At 43.6% G+C, this 12,212-nt stretch overlaps 1 long non-coding RNA gene and 1 other non-coding gene across 2 annotated transcripts in view; one reads left to right on the top strand and one right to left on the bottom strand.

Moving 5' to 3' along the window:
* The window catches only part of LOC142767908 (uncharacterized), a 149,921-nt gene extending 148,867 nt beyond the window's left edge, over window positions 1–1,054 (top strand). The window contains exon 2 of the long non-coding RNA XR_012885139.1: window positions 685–1,054. This is a non-coding gene — a long non-coding RNA (uncharacterized LOC142767908). The remainder of the gene's footprint in view (window positions 1–684) is intronic.
* A 7,811-nt stretch (window positions 1,055–8,865) lies between these two features.
* Window positions 8,866–8,937, bottom strand: TRNAT-UGU (transfer RNA threonine (anticodon UGU)). Its single transcript has one exon. It is a non-coding gene; the product is annotated as a tRNA-Thr (tRNA).
* Window positions 8,938–12,212: the final 3,275 nt, after the last annotated feature.

The raw sequence follows: 12,212 nt of genomic DNA, 5'->3' as shown, positions 1-12,212 counted from the left end.
CTGTTGTCTAGGTAGTTGTGTATTGTTCCATCCTCTCGTGCTTTTCGTGTTTTTATCGCTTCTCCTTTAAGACACCTATTTTACTTATCGCCAAAACAAATTCAACTTATCTCACGCCTGTGCTTAGTCGGCTTTTATTTTGAAAGTGTCGGTTATAGAGTATAGATAATGTGCCGTCTTAGTTTCGAAGTTCAGTTAGCCTTGTTTGATATAGGTTTGCATTATCTTTGATATTCGGCCCTGTTATAAGCATCTGTATTTTCTTTTCTTTTTGCTTATAGATCTTGGGTTTCATTTATATCGTCTTTCATTTTGCTCTTCAGTGCATAGGTTAATACAGACAAGTTAGGGTGCATAAAAAGGCTTGTTCACGTGCAAATGAACTCAGTTGTAAGTCAGCGCTCGTCGGTGTTTCGTGTGTCTCCCATGGTCTTCATATAAATTGTTCGGAAGCCTATCCAATCCTCTCATAGTGTGATTTTGAGGGTTCCCGAATTGTGGTGCGCTTTACGTGTTACATTTTTCGGCTTTAGCTCACAAGAAAGCCTACTAAAAGATGTTATAGTCAGCAACAGCTGTTTCAAGATGCTCTTTTTGTGCCTTTTCACTTGAATAAAGTTATACACTGGATGTCTGGGGGCGAACGACTTGCATAGTATGAATTGCTTAATGGACACATTACAGATGCTGCACAACTATCTCCCGCCGGCCACCCTTGGGCCGCAAACACAGCTGTAGGAGACGAGGTGTATGGCGGAGGAGACATGGACGAGATAGACGATCTGCCTGACCGGCGCCCTCGAAGCATAGGCCTGCGCGCCTTGGCTGAGGTGCGTGAGATGAGTACGCTTCATCACCGTCGGAATCGCTCCGGCTTCAAGCGGCACCGCAGCGGCAGTACCACCAGCATCTTCTTGCAACCAGTGGTTGGTGCTGAAGGTCGGTGTCACATGCGGTCGCACACCTCGGCAAAAACACTGCCATGGTCATGTGTTTCTGTCTCTGCAGGATATACGTGTGAGAAATATAGGCGAATACACATTTGTTTCTCTGATTCAGCGCCTCATGCTTCTGCGATATGAATGATTGATTTACTGATGCTCAAACACCACTTTGTCATAATCGCCTACTACTTGTACTTGGATTGCTTCACTATATTACAACGTTGATATATCTGTCAAACTAATTGGCATACGAAGAAGCATAAGACACTGTCACCGTAAGTGTTCTAACATTAGTACTCCTGTAGCTAACATGAAACAAGTCAGCAACTACAATAAAAACATCATAAAGTACGTTCTTCTCTGAAAGTGGTGGGGTAAAGAACGTTATAACGTGCAGGTAGATTTTTGAGAGGAAGGAATATATGGTTTAATTCACAATTATTTAGGGAAGATGTTACGCCGCTGATAAAAATTCGTAACACCGGAGGTGTTGAGAGTACACCGTACACGCAAGAAGAGCATTTTAAAGAAGGCCTGAAAGGGCTCAACATGCACAGCGAAAAGCAGATGCTGCTCTGAACATTTGAGTGAAATTTTGCAGTCATCCACGACAAGAAGAGCTCACCAGCGAGCGGAATGTAAAGTTGTCTCTTGCTTGAGCGTTCATTTTTTAGGCATAGGTCGCACTTTCTTGGGAGGGCCGACATATAGCATCTTTTTTGACGCGCAGAACATTGATGCCATGGGGAACCGTCACTGCAGTTTTCGTGATAAGTACAGTGTGGTATTGGCGTTCAGAGTATGCACATTTCAACTGTTGCCACTGACTATAGAGTAAAGGCGATGCGGGTGCAGAATGCTGCACGGAAGAAACCAATAATAGTTAGGACATCGAAGGTTTTAAGTCGGGGAAATATGATCATAAGAGACGTTATGGTGGAGGGCTCCAAAGGTTTTGATCATCAGGTTTTTAACATGAAAGAGTTTTATGCCAGTGTCCACCAGGACTCCGCTAACGTATTTACGTCACGCATATGACGTTGTAAATTATGTGCTAACAAATTGCGCATTTCGCAGCGCGAAACAACCAGGCCACACAGCGTACGTCGTCCAGCTTGCTAACAAAGAGCTAATAATATACACGATAAACCATTAGTAGTCTTCAGAGCTCCGCAACTTAAGCTCGTCTTTGTCACTGGTAGCCAGATGGAGCCAAGGGCGGGCGTGCGTTGGGCGTGCTCTTAAGATCGTCGCCCCGCACGCTGTGATCGGACCTCCACAAGACGTGGTTCCTCGTGCGAGCGCTCTTATCTCGTGCTCCGGTTGCTTTGCACGTCTTGTTCTCCCACAGCACGCTTGCTTTGAAGCTACAGTGGTGAAAGAGGGAGCGAAGATCACGCTTCCACAGCTGCGTTTACGAAAGGTTGCTCGCACACACGAAGAAGTAGAATTGTGGCAGTCGTTCTCGCTCATCCTCTGTATACTTGTGAATTCGCTTCGTGTGTCTTTCTTTGTGTTAGAGCAGCGCGCTTTAAGTGTCGAGCTGTGTCATCTGTTAGTCCACACTCATCCTGTGTGTGGTCATTTTGTGCGTGCTTCCTGCTGGATGTGCGCGCTGCAAGTTTCAAGCTGCTTGCCATTCTTCACCTGACATTACATTTTGTTGCTTTCGCAATTCATTCTTTCGCTGTTTTGGCGAAACAATGCGCAATAAACGATCAAGTGCCACTGCGAAGGCATGCTTTACTTTTGTGTTATACAGATAATTAGAGAGAGAGGTAACCCACATTTTTTTAACACGAAAGTGTATTATGCTGAGGTCCACCAAGACCTTGAAGACATAATTTTGTCACAGAAACACGTGAGTAAAATAACAATGAAAAACTTGTGGTCATTCGGGTTATCTGAAAATTAGACTCACGCCTGCTCGGCCCGCTACGATAGAAGCCAGGTGCTATAACCATTGTGACATGGATGCACGAGCATTGGGATTTGCAAACGCGCCTTGTATCTCTCATACGTTCTCTCTTTAGGAGAAACCATAGCGAAGGTGGGGTAAGGGGGTGTTGCCGTCTGGGTTCGGCGAAATTAAGAATATTATCATGACATTAACGAACGCCGAGAGCAGGCGCTTTGAAAGCATCAGCGTTTGGCCAACAAGTCTGTTATAACAGTCACGCAATGGTACCGTTCTCCAAGAAAACCATGCGTCAGCCAGGCGTTATTGCGTTCGAATACAAAAAAATAAAATTAATAAAAAAGGCAAAAGTCAACCATGGAATACTGCTCTAAAACTGTGGTTCCGGAAGTATTCCAATCTACTATCCTCCCTACTGAAGCGTGCTAAGCGCATCTACTGTGCAAATGAAATATCTAAGAACGGTAATGACTGCAGAAAAAACTGGCAGTTAAATAAACAGTTTCTCAATAGCGATGACAACCAACCATCTGTGAACAAAATAACAAAAAATGGCAGCACCTACACTGATCCTAGTGATATAGCGAATGCATTTAGTGACCATTTTGGTGATCCTGCCCACTCGCAAACAGATGTGCCATTGCTTCCTGTACTGCGTTGTGACTGGTCTTTCTATTTGTTCCCCACATCGACAGATGAAGTTTTTCAGCTCATTTCATTGCTAAAAACAACTGGCCCAGGATTAGATTCCATCCATTCATCCAGAATAAAACTTTTATCAAAAGGAGTATGCCCTATTCTAGCAGAAATTATCAACAAGCTGTTCAAAGATGGTACGTTTCCGAACGCAATTAAAAAAAGAAGAATAATCCCCGTTCCGTTTTCAAAAAGGCACTCGCGATTGTATTGACAATTATCGGTCCATATGCGTTTTAACATTTTTTTTAGTAAAATAGTCGAAAAACTCTTGTACTCAAGACTTATGTCTTACTTAACTAAATTTAACCTATTGATCTCACGCCAGTTTGGTTTTCGACCTGGTTATTCTACAGAGCTTGCACTTCTTTATCTTACTGATCAAATTAAAGAAGCCATCGACGAGGGCTTACTTTTTGGGGCTGTTTTATTCACCTTACTAAAGCATTTGATACAATTAACCACTCAATTCTGCTGTACAAACTGGAATCCTTTGGTATTTCTGGCCCTCCCCTTCGACTCCTTTCTTGTTATTTGAACGATCGACGTCAAGTAGTGCAAATTAACGGTCACCTTGCATCCGCAAAAATTGATAACAGGGGTGTTCCTCAGACATCGATTCTGGGTCCTCTCTCTTCTTGTTATTAATTAATGATTTGCCTAGTGTGCTTCAAAGCTCTAAACGTCTGCTATATGCGAATGATACAACTATATTTACGTCCAGCAGCAATCCAATCGCACTTCAAAATGCACTAAAAAAGGACCTTATCAGCATTTACCAGTGGTGCTTGAATAAAGAACTGCAAATGAATGCTACCAAAACAACATTTATGGCATTTTATTCCCAACAGAAAACGGTTACCTTGCCTCTTTTGATTGAAATAAATCATCACAGAATACCTGCTTCTGATAGCACTCGGTTTCTAGGCATCATCTTGGATAAACATCTGAAGTTCCATGCTCATGCGCAGTCTCTTCTTAAAAAGGTTTCCTTAGGTATTCATGTCATTCTGAAAGCACCACCATACTTTCTACCACATGTTATCCTGTTACTATACCATTCTTACATACACAGCCACTTTTCATATCGTTTATCATCTTGGGGAAACACGTACAACACACATCTAGATAATCTACGGCGCCTCCAAAAGCAAGCGGTGCAGCTAATGACGTTCAGTCCATACCTTTGTCACTCCGTCCCCCTATACGTTCACCTAAACATACTTCACCTTAAGGAATTTTTTACTTTAAAAATAGCAGTCATTCTGTTTCGCCTTATTTATCACGATGTGCGTATAGGAAGTTTCACACCCGAATTTTCGACTAATAATAATAGAACTCGGTTCTCTGTGCGTGAGAATTTCCATTTCCCTAAAGCTCGCACAAACTATGGGAAAACAACTGCTTAATTTGCTGGTGTGTCCGTGTGGAACTCCATTCCTTCTGAAATAAACAATCTTTCACGACAAGCTCATTTTGCCGACGAACGAAAATACACCTAATCACTGAGCTAACTAGAACATGTTAGATATAGGTGCGATTAGGAAATTGAGATCGGTTAATTTTTTTTTTACTTTCTGCTTGTTTTGCACTGTTTTAATGAATTCTACGTTATATGTGTAATAACAGTGTCACTATTTCTATAGTGTAATTGGGAATGCACACCACCTCTAAAGAAAATGTAGTTTTATGTATGGTTCAGTTCTGCTCTTCTATTCATTGTAGACTTGCTCTTTATCTTTGTATTTTTGAAAATTGAGTAAAGTGTTTTCGTTCATTTTTTTCACGCTACACCTTGTATTTAGAACTTTTTCACAACGCCATTTATCTGCTGCATATTAGGCATCATCTTATTCACAATGTGTTAGGAGGCCTCCCGACAGTTTTTTCTCTGGGACCTCCTCATGTACTCCTCCTATCTGTTCATTTATATGTATGCTTACCCTTCAATAAGCTTCAAACGTCAAAGTCTAAGTAAGTGTAGTGAAAGAGACGCAAGTGAGCGGGATGGCGTCCAGATTACGCTTGATAGGCTCGTCTCTTCAGCCTGATCTTTATCGTGCAAGTATTTGATGGATTTGCGCCATCCAGTCACGAATTTTGGACATGTCTGGCCTATTTGTGGGGCACGGGACAACGCTGCTATAAACTTTCCAGAGAACAGCACAACTTTATCCGAGACCGTGACGCCACAGGACTGCTACTTAGGAGACTATATCTTGGTGAGCGATCCTTGAATGGCTGCGGTGGCAATGCCTTGATGCATCGTTCAAACGTCTTTTTGTTTGCCGTCCAGGTTACGCTTGGCATGCGGCTGTTGAAAACGGAAGATAAAAATGGTCTCGCACTGTGCGCCTTCTGTCATCATTAGGATTCAGAGCAGGATTAAAGGTATATCTAGCAGTAATTGTGCCACTCTTGAGAAAAATTTTGACCATTCCAAATTTTGTCGATTACTTTGGAAAAAAGTTCGTGCTAAGTGAGAACACTATCATGGTCTCTATAGATGGTCAACAAGAGAGAAACAGCAAGGAACACGAAAAACCGTTTATGATAATGGAACCTAATGGAGAACCTAATTGCCAAAAAGGCATGCTAAATGCGCTATAACAGTGTCCCCGCACACTATATTTATACAAGACTAGAATGTCATAATTACAGGGTCCAAGATGCGTTGCCTTGTCTTAGCTCCGGCGTCAAGTTGTAGGGCTCGTCTTGTCATCGAAGCTTGTTTCGTCGATAGTCCCGGCCATAAACTGCACCGTCGGGCCCTACAATGTCCGGTCACCACAGCGTCGGGTCCCCACAGCGGCGGTACCGCTTGTCGTTCTTGGTGAGTCGCGTATGAAGCGTCGCTGCAGGCTATGTGGCACGTGACAACGATGTTGCGGTCGCTAAGCCGAGCTAGTCGAACTCCTGGCGGCGCCCCGCAGCTCATCGGGTATCGCTTCTCGCAACTGTGCTCGCAGGGTTCCGGCAAACACCGTACTGCTTCGACCCCTCGTCACATACGTCTGCGTTTCAAGACCCCGCACCACCGTCTGTCTCGGCGACGTCGTCGCTCGTGCCCCTTTTTCTCTCCTTCGTCTTCTTCGTTTCTAGTTTCTCTTTAAATTAGGCAGGCATTATTCAAAGCCCACAGGCGCCCCTTCTTCGTCCTCTTCATATTTTTTCATATACTCATGTCATACGCCATTTCTTCAAGAGTTTTTCTTGAAAAACTGCTCTAGACGTTTCCAAGAACTCCGCTGTCCTTGCCTATCACAGTTATGTCCTCTCTATTCACGTCACCGGCGTGCTCACATCACACCACACTCACTTATCACTTCACCACACAGCACTGGTGTTCTACCATAACGTCACATCACATGTATCGCACCACGTGTTAGCAAGTTCATAGTATCTATACTAACGTGATTCCACTGCATCCATGTCACAACGCCCTTCACCACCACCGTAATCACTACTACAGTTCCTACGACAACAAACACTGCATGAACAATTCTTACAACTTCTTGCATCCTTCAATTTTGTGAAGTTTGTGAGGTGGGAGCACCCACATTTTCTTTTCCCTTTACATATTCGACATGAAAGCTGTATTCTTATAGCGTGAGGCTCCAGCGCATCACTAGAACATTCGTTAACTTTGCTTTCCTTAACTACTCCAGGGGTTCATGAAGTTTTTGTAGCTAGAAATGTCTCTCGTACAGATAAATATGAGCCCATTTTACTGCCCTGGCAAGAGCCTTATATTTTTCTCCACTGTTGAGTAATGCCGCTCTCGCTTCATCAAGTGCTAGCTCACATAGAAAACGGGATGTAGCGTACCGTTTTTTTTTCTGTAGCAGAACAGCCTCGAGCGTTTTTGCGATGCACCCATGCGTAAAACAAATTCTTGTTCCAAATGTTCTATCCAGTACATGAGTGGAATATTAACAAAAAAGGAAGGTACAATCCACACAAAATAACGCGTGGAATATGTAACAATGTTTTGACGAATGAACACACAAGCCCTTGCTCATGCCTCATAGGTGAAGAAAACGCTCGGCAAAGGGCATTCATTATTTGCAAATCATTAGGCAGACAGGAACCTTCTACTTCATCCTAGATGTGTGTGGGGGCCCGTGCTAATAAGTCACTCAGCAGCTCGACATGTTGATTTTTCTGTTATATTTAATCCGTGCTACAGACATGGTTTTTGTAACGAATAAAGAAGGGTGCAGAAAGCCACATCGGTTGAAACCAGGATCAATAACTATGGTGAATGTTGCTTTTACGTTAGCTGTCAAGATGAAATGACATCAGAAAAAATGTATGAATAGGGAAGTGTGAAATGTTTTAAGTTGTCCCCCATCCTACAATTTGTCTGACAATGATTTAGTTTTCTTACACTTACCTGTGTCTGTTTAGAACAAAGGCTTCTGTTCATTCCTGCAAATTGCAGTGATTGGAGAGCATTATCGGCGCTCCTCAATAATGTGACCATCAGCAAATCATGTGGGCTCTATGCTCGCGTGATTGATCATTCCAGCGCCAATGCTATCGTATACAAGCTAAGCGCACGTTTTTGTATAGATTGATTGAGTGTCTAGCTGTGGACGCTGGCGCCGTCCTCAGCAGTCACCTCACCTTACCCAAGTAAGCACGGATATCCGCTGGCTGTTCATTCTAAATACAAATGTCCAGCCGGATTGAAATATAACACGGATAGCCAATGAACTTACTGTGAAAATTTATGTTTCCTGTGGCTGTTCTCTGGGCGGCCAAACTCGATGTCTGACCGGACATCCAGTTCGACCGGACTAGATGTCCATATAAGGACATGCCAAGGATGTGTGCATTTGCTCATCAAGTATTGCAAAATTCGACTGTAGTGAAAATAAATATAAATATTCAGAATCCCGGCTGACAATCTTGTAAAATTTCATCAAAAATGCTACTATACAAATCAAATTCCTGCACAGCATTTGATCCCAGGATTACAAATTATTTTGCTTCCTGAGGCAAAACAATCTGGTTGATTCATTATATGTATCGTAAGTTATAAAAACAATGTATGTTGTGATATATATATATATATATATATATATATATATATATATATATATATATATATATATATGTGTGTGTGTGTGTGTGTGCGTGTGTGTAAGGGGAAGAAGTGCATACTTAGGGCTCGTTTTTCTGTGGTTTGACACAATAATAATGAGATCTGACAGGCAATAATGCCAAGCAAAGTGTACGGGAAGTTATTAGACCAAATTGTATTGTAAATATGAAGAAAGGAAAGTGAGTGAAAATATAACTTGCCGTGGGTAGGAACTGAACCTGCGACCTTCGAATAACACGTTCGATGCTCTACCACTGAGCTACCACGGCGGCTGTCCTCCCAGCCACATTAATGGGTTTATATGTTAACATAAGCGCGTGAGTGTGAGTCAGCGCCATCTGTAGCCATGGCGGCGGGTGTGGCACACTCTTTATGAGCCTGTATGGCGTCACGTAGCACGTGAACTTGTTAAGAGCCGGCAGCTGACCAATAGTTCTCGTATACAACCTAAAGCACCATGTCTGCCAGTATGAGACCCTCGTTATTGAATGAGAGGAAGTAGTGTATACTTAACGGCTCGTTTTTCCGTGGTTTGACACAATATTATGAGATCTAGCAGGTGTTAGTACGCCTTTAGCAGTGAGCCGAAGACACATTTATGGGGGGAAATGCAGAGGTAAAACCGACCAGCTGTCAAGCGGAGCGAGCGCGAGCAACAACACTCTTCCTTCTCTTCTTTCAATGGCGCTCCTGCCTGTGCCATATATAAATGCTACAAATCACGCCCCCCCCCCCCCCCAGAAAAGGAGCCATCCTGGTGACCTATAGACCGGGTAGGATGGGTGGGTCGTAGTGCTGTTTCAATCGATCAAAATGAACAGTCTCGCGACCGTGACGGCGTCAGTCTGTCGATGATTGAACCAGCTCAACAATATAGTTAACCGGTAAGGACTTACGTAGGACTCGGTAGGAGCCTTCGAACTTCGGCAGTAGCTTGGTGGAAAGACCAGGAGCAGATGAGGGAGCGCGAAGCCATACTAACGTGCCAGGCGAATATGACTGGGCGGGCAGGTTTTCATCGTGACGGTCCTTCTGGTACACTTGATTTTGTGTGGTTAAGGAACATGCGAGTCGCCTGCAATCTTCCGCATAGGTGGCGACTTCAGATAGAGTTGTCGATTCGGAAGCGTTCGGATGGTACAAGAGAATCGGGTCCATGAATGAGGAAGGTTCGCGCCCGTAGAGAAGAGAGAACGAAGAGAATCCTGTCATAGACTGAGTGGCGCTATTGTAAGCGTAAGTAACAAAGAGGAGTATGCGGTCCCAGTTGGTGTGGTCAGCGGACACGTACATAGACAGCATGTCGCCCAGTGTGCGGTTGAACCGTTCGGTCATTCCATTTGTTTGCGGACGGTACGCTCTGGTTGTCCTATGCACAACGTTGCATTCACGAAGGGCTTGTACGGCTTTGGAAAGAAACGTACGTCCGCGGTCGCTGAGTAGCTCACGAGGCGTGCCATGGCGAAAAACAAGATTGTGAAGGATAAACAAGCTTACTTCACGTGATGTGGCCTCTGGCAGCGCAGCAGTTTCAGCATAGCATGTCAAGTGATCGATAGCGACAACCACCCAGCGGTTCCCGCCAGGAGTGTAGGGAAGGGGACCGTACAAATCAATTCCGATGCGGTCAAAAGGCCTCGATGGGCAAGACAACGGCTGTAGTTGTCCTTTGGCTATGTTCGGTGGGCTTTTTCAGCGTTGACATTTGGAACACGAACATACGTACTGTCGGACAAATCGGTACACTCCGCGCCAATAGTATCGCAGCCGGAGGCGTGCATACGTTCTTATCACACAGGCGTGGCCACATTGAGGATCTGCGTGAAAGAAGTCACAAATAGCAGCACGTAGGTGGCGAGGAATCACAAGAAACCACTTGGGGCCGTCGGAAAGGTAGTTGCGACGGTACAGGAGTTCATCGCGAATGGCCAAATGTCGAGCTGTACGTCGTAGTGAACGATTGGCGGTACCTTGGGTTGGCTGAGACAGTACCTCTATCATAGAGACTATCTAGGCGTCTTGGCGCTGCTCGGAGTGCCTGTCAGTGAACGAAGGTGCCGCAGCATCGAGACTGGAGACAGACGAACTTCCATGTTCACGGGGAAGAGCGGAAAAGAGCATCGGCATCTGAATGTAGGCAAGCCGACCTGTAGATGACACAAATATCATAGTCTTGGAGACACAATGCCCAACAAGCCAGACGGCCAGACGGATACTTGTGCGCAAGTATCCATAGAGCGAATGAAAAACTGAAGTATAGTACGTTAAAACAAAATTTCGCAATGTTTTTGTCGACAAAATTACGGGAGGCGTAATCTTTGTCCCTACTTTGAACCATATGATCTAAAGCATTGCCTCCGAGAGGCGGCGCACAGCAATTAATCTGTAGAGCAGACGACGGATGACAACTTCCCCTAAAGCATGTTATTCAGTGTAATGCGGCAGTCTTCGAGCCCCAAATGATAAAAATTTGTTATGAATCGTTTATGAACTCATTCAAAATTCAATTCTCTTACCCAACGTGTTGCAAACACATCGCCGTCACAGCAGCTCCATCTGTGTGTCAGTAATGGAGAGGCACCACATATTAGAAGTCTCATTGCTCTACGTATAAGAGTAAATTCAGATACTGTAGAATACCGTGTTCAAAATAGTTACTCCTATCTGCTAAAACAGCCTTTCTTCACCAAATGCGGTCACGTTTACTCACGTCTGAAGATTATTGCCGCTTTTCAGTTCCGATTTCTAGATTTCTCAACTTATCAGCGCATTCTCGAAAAGCTGATTTGTACCACGAGTATTGTCGCTAAAAACAAAATGTTTTTATATATTACTGTATGATGGCCTTCGGTGGTCTATTTACAAAATTTTAAGAAAAATCGAAGATGGGGTTTTTTATTATTCAAATTTCAGTGGAGTACACTTTTGCCAATATGAGAACTTTAAGGCAATATATAAAATTTCACATTTGCCCTACGGCAGCAATGTTTGATTTATATGCCTGTAAGCTGTACTGATGATCAACTCGAGTTGAATAAGTGCCTTGAAGATTTAGAATTGTGGTGTTGCGAATGGGATATGCAAATTAACTTTAAAAAAACAACATATGTACACATTACTAATAAGAAAAATGTTCTCAATTTCCAGTACAACATCGGGAGCAATAAACTCAGTAAAACGCCCCATTTTAAATACTTAGGGGTGACAATTACGAACAACCTAACTTGGCACCGTCACATTGAATCGGTTTGTTCTGAGTCATTTAAAAAAACTGTGTTTTCTACGAGCAAAGATGCATAAAACACCGAAACACGTAAAGCTGCTTGCGTACCACACATATATTAGACCTAGACTCAAATACGCCTCTGTGGTTTGGAGCCCTCACCAGAAACACTTGGTCACCAAGTTAGAACGTATACAGAGGCGTGCAGCTCGGCTTGTATGCTCTAGATATAGAAGGCGGGAATCAGTAACTGATATGCTAAATTCATGCAATTTAGAATCACTGGAAATTCGAAGACGGAAACAAAAACTTAAAACATTA

The sequence above is a fragment of the Rhipicephalus microplus genome, chromosome 1 (genome assembly GCF_043290135.1).
Source record: "Rhipicephalus microplus isolate Deutch F79 chromosome 1, USDA_Rmic, whole genome shotgun sequence".
In the NCBI taxonomy this organism is placed as follows: domain Eukaryota; kingdom Metazoa; phylum Arthropoda; class Arachnida; order Ixodida; family Ixodidae; genus Rhipicephalus; species Rhipicephalus microplus.
This window is presented reverse-complemented; position numbering and strand designations above follow the sequence as displayed.